The sequence below is a fragment of the Nylanderia fulva genome, unplaced genomic scaffold, assembly GCF_048542155.1.
Source record: "Nylanderia fulva isolate GAGA-0341 unplaced genomic scaffold, ASM4854215v1 Scaffold1108, whole genome shotgun sequence".
Taxonomy (NCBI): domain Eukaryota; kingdom Metazoa; phylum Arthropoda; class Insecta; order Hymenoptera; family Formicidae; genus Nylanderia; species Nylanderia fulva.
The window spans coordinates 17,966-25,573 of NW_028189311.1; the positions used below are offsets into that span (position 1 = coordinate 17,966).

Below are 7,608 nucleotides of genomic sequence, written 5' to 3' on the forward strand. Positions count from 1 at the left end.
GTTAAAAACTTAAAAAAATAACATTTTGACAGCCCGGAAAAAAACCAAGTCTCTACTATAAAAAGGAAGGCCAAAAAAGATTACTGTGGGGAATAGTGGATCCCCGAATATTAAAGATTGGAAGGCTTCCCAAAAAGACTTCCTAGACCATAATTGTAATCTTTGAACATAAAAAACAAAAAATTCAAAAAAAATCAGGTAACACCGGAAATCTATAACTAAAAAAGGTCAATTGGGATCGTTTGGCGATGTTTTTTAAATCGAACTCAAGGGGCCTTTGTAAAAAACACAAAAAATCCCGGGGAACCCGTTTAAACTATTTAAAAGAAAGTTATCTTTTGCGACAAAATAAAAAAGGGGAAGACCTCTGTCTAGAAAAAAGTACCGTGGGGAGCGAACAACTGACCCCTTAAAAGATTGGGGATCTGTGAAGCTTAAAGGTCGGAAAATTTTAAATAAAGGCGTAGAAAAAATTTTGATTTTACTGCAGATAAAAGGGGGTAAAGAGAGTTTGGAAAGGAAAAAAGGGCTCGTGGAAATTTTGTAACCGGGGAAACTACGAAAAACCCTTTTGGGGCGGCTACAACAAAAGGGAAAAAATTTTAAATTAATATCCAATACGATTAAATTGGAGCGATTTTACAAATGATTGGACTTCATCGGCGAAGAACTTTTGGAAACATTTAATGCCGGTGGGAGGAAATCAAAGCAGAGGATTCACAAACATAAAGAACAATATAGAAAAACTTAAAATACATATGAACAGGAAATAAAAATGGACGAAAAGAAGCAAATTAAAAACAAAAAAAAAAAAAATTCCTGGGCCGGATAAAATAAAAGCGGGAAAAATTAAAATGTTTGGGGAAGGCACCAAACCACTTTACTCACCTTTAACACATGCTTCGATAAAAACAGCTTTCCAAACAATGGAAACGGCGGATTTAAAAACTGCTGCTCAAAAGCCTGAAAGGATCCGACGATCCTAAATCGTACAGGGCCAATCCACTGTTGTCATTTTTTGGGAAAGTGTACGAAAACATGGACAACGTTTCAAGGTAATTTCGAAAGTCTAGAAATGTGCTCCGACAATCAATATGGCTTCATAAAGGGACGATCAACGGAGGACGCAATATGCAGACGGTCAGCAGCGTGAAATCGGCCGAATCAAATACGTAATGGGCATATTTGTCGATTAAGTAGAGCATTCCCACAAACTTTTCTTTGATTGGGATTTTGGACAGGGATTAGGAAGTGTGGCATTGCACAAGGAAGTTGTTTGAGGTGTTCATGGATTACTCTCGAATCGAGAGTACAATTGGCAAGCCGGGGAAAAGTGAATTGGGGGTATCCAGCTCCTGAGTAAGGGGTGTCCTCAGGGTTCCATTTTTGGGCCCACAGCATGGAACATAGTTATGGACCAATTATTAGTGGAACAAAAAAATGAAGCTGAAACGAGATCTGAATAATAGCATATGCGGATGATATTCTAATCCTAGTGCCAGGAAAATCCAGGAAACAATTAGAGGAAGAGGGGCAGAAGAAATAAACAGGATAATGAAATGGAGTACGGATAGCGGTTTACAAATATAGGAAAAAAAAACAAGGGCGAAGGTACAATTGGCAACCGGGGAAGAGTAAATTGGGGGATCCAAGCCCTGATAAGGGGGTGTCCCGGGTTCCATTTTGGGCCCACAGCATAAAAATATTTTTGGACCAAATTTTAGTGGGAAAAAAAACGAAGCGAAACGAGATCTGAATAATACATCTGCCGTGAAGGCCTGCCCGATCGCCGATCGCCGTTAATACTCCCGCGTGATCCGATTCGAGGACACTGCCAGGCGGGGAGTTTGACTGGGGCGGTACATCTGTCAAAGAATAACGCAGGTGTCCTAAGGCCAGCTCAGCGAGGACAGAAACCTCGCGTAGAGCAAAAGGGCAAAAGCTGGCTTGATCTCGATGTTCAGTACGCATAGAGACTGCGAAAGCACGGCCTATCGATCCTTTTGGCTTGAAGAGTTTTCAGCAAGAGGTGTCAGAAAAGTTACCACAGGGATAACTGGCTTGTGGCGGCCAAGCGTTCATAGCGACGTCGCTTTTTTGATCCTTCGATGTTGGCTCTTCCTATCATTGCGAAGCAGAATTCGCCAAGCGTCGGATTGTTCACCCGCCAACAGGGAACGTGAGGGGTTTAGACCGTCGTGAAACAGGTTAGTTTTACCCTACTGATGACTAGTCATTGCGATAGTAATCCTGCTCAGTACGAGAGGAACCGCAGGTTCGGACATTTGGTTCACGCACTCGGTCGAGCGGCCGGTGGTGCGAAGCTACCATCCGTGGGATTATGCCTGAACGCCTCTAAAGCCGTATCCTCTCCAGTCGAAGGTGGCAATGATATCTCTAGGAGTCTCGTGAGTCAAAGGCGCAATGTGTCAAAACAATGTGACACTACTAGGCGGCCGGTACTCGGGCCGGTCGTCGCACGAGCCCGGTTTGCCGTACGGCGCCATCGCCCGTCGCCGGGATCTCACCGCTACGACGGCACGGCGTCTAACGGTCGATCATGGGTTTCGCAAGTTCGATGTCGAGACTCGGAATCGTCTGTAGACGACTTAGGTACCTGGCGGGATGTTGTACTCGGTAGAGCAGTTACCACGCTGCGATCTGTTGAGACTCAGCCCTCGGCTTGGGGATTCGTCTTGTCGGTTAGACGAGACTCCACACGTTCGACGGCGAAAGCAACACGCCGCGAACGGACTTGGAAAAATTTCTCGCTCGCCGGCGAAAGCAACACGCCGCGAACGGACTTGGAAAAATTTCTTGCTCGCCGGCGAAAGCAACACGCCGCGAACGGACTTGGAAAAATTTCTCGCTCGCCGGCGAAAGCAACACGCCGCAAACGGACTTGGAAGAATTTCTCGCTCGCCGGCGAAAGCAACACGCCGCGAACGGACTTGGAAGAATTTCTCGCTCGCCCGGCGAAAGCAACACGCCGCGAGCGAACTTGGAAGAATTTGTCGCTCGTCCGGCGAAAGCAACACGCCGCGAGCGAACTTGAAAAAAGCGGCTTGTGCGGCCGGAGGTGTCGCCCGCCAACAAAAGCAACACGCCGCGATCGGACTTGGGGTACGGGCGGCGCGTGCCGCCGGAGGTGTCGCCTGCCAACGAATGCAACACGCCGCGATCGGACTTGGGGTACAAGCGGCGCGTGCCGCCGGAGGTGTCGCCCGCCAACGAAAGCAACACGCCGCGATCGGAGTTGGGGCACGGGCGGCGCGTGCCGCCGGAGGTGTCGCCCGCTTACAAAAGCAACACGCCGCGATTGGACTTTGGTACGGGCAACGGTTGCGGCCGGAGGTGTCGCCCGCTAACCAAGGCAACACGCCGCTATCGGGCCTGGAAAAATTTCTCGCTTGCCGGCGAGAGCAACGCGCCGCGAGCGAACTTGCGCCTGTTCCCGAGTTCTCGCTTGTACCGCTAACGAGCGAGCTAAATGAGATTAATTAAATAAGGACGCATCGGAAAGTTTATTCGTGCAAACACTCCGGCTTCGCTTATCGGCATCCTGCCTGCATTCGTCCACGTATCGGTCGTAAAATCTCGAAGATTGTGCATCCGACGAGTGGTAGCCGGAAATTAGCAGATATCGTAATAATCGTGTTGCTCGGTCGTGCGGAGCGTCGAAAAGTACGAAACCTTTGTCCGAAACGTATTTCCGTATCGTAGTATTATCTCCTCGTAGCGGCGCTACTCGCCGTCAAGTGCCCCGGAGGTACCGCCGGCGGGCGACGGACTTGGTGAAATCATTCGGTCGTCCGGAGGTGTCGCCCGTCCCGGAGGTGCCGTCCGTCCCCAAGTTGACGCCGGCCGTTATGTGGTGCCGCACGTATAATCACGCCCGTAACGAGCCGTCTCGGTTGCCGCGCGCGTGATTTCGCATCGGGCGAGTGTTCCGTACCGTAATCGCGGTCACCGCAGCTTGCGTGTTGCGTATCATCCGTAATAATTCGAAATATATGTCTCCGACACGTGGGTTTGAGACACGTTTCGAGTTAGTAATCGGACAGCGCCCTCATGTCGAGCGAGCGCCGAATAGTAAGTAACTTTCGTCCGAAACGTTTTTACGTAGCTCTCCTCGTTGCGGCGCCGTAAATCGTCGTTAAGTGTTCCGGAGGTACCGCCGGCGGTCGTCTGACTTCGAGAGATCATTCGGTCGTCCGGAGGTGCCGCCCGTCCCGGAGGTGTCGCCGGTCGGCCGTAGTTCCCGGAGGTGTTGCCCGGCCCAGAGGTGTCGCCCGGCCCGGAGGTGCCGCCCGACCCGGAGGTGCCGCCCGGCCCGGAGGTACCGTCGGTGCTTATACCTTATTGTCCCGGCATTTCGTTTGTTTCCTTCTTAATTAATGCTAATTATCGTTGTTTGACATTCGCCATACGGCTATCGTGATAATATTTTATCGTACAATAGGACTTTTCGATCGTTCGCTCTCCGCGACAATGTCTCGATTGAACGCGCCTTTCGACGCTCGCGCTCGCATACGGCCGTGCGTAGGACCGTGCGTCGCCGACCGCCTGGCCGGCCGGTTGGGTACTATAAGAGATACGTCGCGCTCGGCGCGTCGAACGAGTCGAGCGAGTCCGGACGAGTCGTAAACGTACTTTCTCGAGTCTCTCGCCACTCCGGCGTGTTTCGACCGCTCTCCGTACCGTCGCCGACCGCTTGGCCGGTCGGTTGGGTACTATAAGAGGTAGGAGAGATTAATATTGTACGTGTCGCGCTCTCGACGTTGACAAACGAAGAATCGCCCGAACGGGTCGAGAACGGATTTTGTCGAGTCGCGACTCTGACACGGAGAGAACATTTATATAAAATGTTTGATTTGGAAACCACGAATATATAAAATAATATACGATCGTCGCAGAACGCGCCGCCGCCAAGTCTTCTCATGCTTGGAGGTTGCGTGTCTCGCGAGAACGTACGTTCGACTCTCGCGTCGTCTCGTATTCCTCTTCGCCGGGGATTACGGTGCGGCTCTTCTCGTTCGTCGCCGAACGCGCGCAAAATTAACGCACACTTATTTATTACGAGCACAGCATTGCCACGAGTCGGTGTCGCAAGACCGAATGGCTCTTATGTGGCGCGCACGCCTCTAGTGTGTTGGCCGCGCGGTTCCCTCTAGTTTCGTACGCAGCAGCGGAATCGTCGCGCTTACCGAGCATCTACTCCACGGATACGAGTTTGCGGGAAGAGTTGCTTCTTCCCGCTCGCTTTGTACGCCGTAGCAAAATCTTATTGCTGGTCGTGTGCGGTTAAACGCGTACGAACCAGACAGAACAGTCCTCGACGTCTAAGCATCGCCATCGTCGATCTAGCGTCAGGGTGAATCGCGCGGTCTCTCGAGACCGCGCATCATAACATTTGGGAGAATAAGAACACGAGTATTTTGATCTTGTGGATTTTTGAACGGAGAGGAGGAGGAAGAAGAGAGGCGGCGGCGTCGGGGGTTTACTCTCGCCTCCGTCGTTCTCTCGTACGCTTTACATAATAGCGTTAAACACAGCAGAGTGTCGCCGACCGGCTGAGCAAGACCGGCGGCAAATAAAATGGCACATACGAGCGTGTCGCGCGCGCGTCGGTGTTTCGGCATCGAACGCGCGCGCGCGCGAAAAAGAGCTAGCGACGAGTCTTCGGGCTCGCTCGCGAGTTACTCCCTTGCGAGTAACCGAACACGAAGCTCCCTGGTTGATCCTGCCAGTAGTCATATGCTTGTCTCAAAGATTAAGCCATGCATGTCTCAGTGCATGCCGAATTAAGGTGAAACCGCGAATGGCTCATTAAATCAGTTATGGTTCATTAGATTGTACCCACATTTACTTGGATAACTGTGGTAATTCTAGAGCTAATACATGCAAAACAGAGTCCCGACCAGTGATGGAAGGGACGCTTTTATTAGATCAAAACCAATCGGTGGCGGGCGGCTCGCCGTTCGTCCACCGTTTATTTTGGTGACTCTGAATAACTTTGTGCTGATCGCACGGTCCTAGCACCGGCGACGCATCTTTCAAATGTCTGCCTTATCAACTGTCGATGGTAGGTTCTGCGCCTACCATGGTTGTAACGGGTAACGGGGAATCAGGGTTCGATTCCGGAGAGGGAGCCTGAGAAACGGCTACCACATCCAAGGAAGGCAGCAGGCGCGCAAATTACCCACTCCCGGCACGGGGAGGTAGTGACGAAAAATAACGATACGGGACTCATCCGAAGCCCCGTAATCGGAATGAGTACACTTTAAATCCTTTAACGAGGATCCATTGGAGGGCAAGTCTGGTGCCAGCAGCCGCGGTAATTCCAGCTCCAATAGCGTATATTAAAGTTGTTGCGGTTAAAAAGCTCGTAGTTGAATCTGTGTCGCACACCGTCGGTTCACCGCTCGCGGTGTTTAACTGGCGTGATGTGGGACGTCCTACCGGTGGGCTTAGCCTCGCGAGGGGCGGCCCAACTAATATCCCGTCGCGGTGCTCTTTACTGAGTGTCGAGTCGGGCCGGTACGTTTACTTTGAACAAATTAGAGTGCTTAAAGCAGGCTACCTTCGCCTGAATACTGCGTGCATGGAATAATGGAATAGGACCTCGGTTCTATTTTGTTGGTTTTCGGAACCCCGAGGTAATGATTAATATGGACAGATGGGGGCATTCGTATTGCGACGTTAGAGGTGAAATTCTTGGATCGTCGCAAGACGGACAGAAGCGAAAGCATTTGCCAAAAATGTTTTCATTAATCAAGAACGAAAGTTAGAGGTTCGAAGGCGATCAGATACCGCCCTAGTTCTAACCATAAACGATGCCAGCTAGCGATCCGCCGAAGTTCCTCCGATGACTCGGCGGGCAGCTTCCGGGAACCAAAGCTTTTGGGTTCCGGGGGAAATATGGTTGCAAAGCTGAAACTTAAAGGAATTGACGGAAGGGCACCACCAGGAGTGGAGCCTGCGGCTTAATTTGACTCAACACGGGAAACCTCACCAGGCCCAGACACCGGAAGGATTGACAGATTGATAGCTCTTTCTTGATTCGGTGGGTGGTGGTGCATGGCCGTTCTTAGTTGGTGGAGCGATTTGTCTGGTTAATTCCGATAACGAACGAGACTCTAGCCTGCTAAATAGGCGTACCCTATGGTATCGCGGAACTTTTGAAAGAAAATCTGCCCGATTTTTTAGAAGAAGTGCCACTATTTGAAAGAAATAAAATGTTCTTTCAACAAGACGGTGCTTGACCACACAACGCCAGGATTGTAACAAACTACTTGAACGAGCAGTGTTCGAGATTCGAACGGTAATAACCCGCGGACAAGAAAGCGTTAAAATATTCATGCATCTCGATCATGCCTCATGCAGCATGCATATAATTTATTAATTAATATCGTGGTCTAACATGCGTATTTTAAATTATATTTAAATTAGCGCTCGGCCGCGAGAGTATACGGATACTCCGCGCCTTCGAAAACAAGCGCTTAAAACAGTCTAAATTGTAAACACCGCTGTCGCGCGAGAGGAGAGAAAAACAAGTAAATAATTACAGTAAACGTTCCTTCACCCTTAATATCACAATAGAACGAC

The 7,608-nt window shown here is 50.2% G+C and overlaps 1 pseudogene; it reads left to right on the forward strand.

The window, feature by feature from the left end:
• The first annotated feature begins 5,733 nt into the window (after positions 1–5,733).
• LOC146724912 (small subunit ribosomal RNA) lies at positions 5,734–6,913 on the forward strand (annotated as a pseudogene).
• Positions 6,914–7,608: the final 695 nt, after the last annotated feature.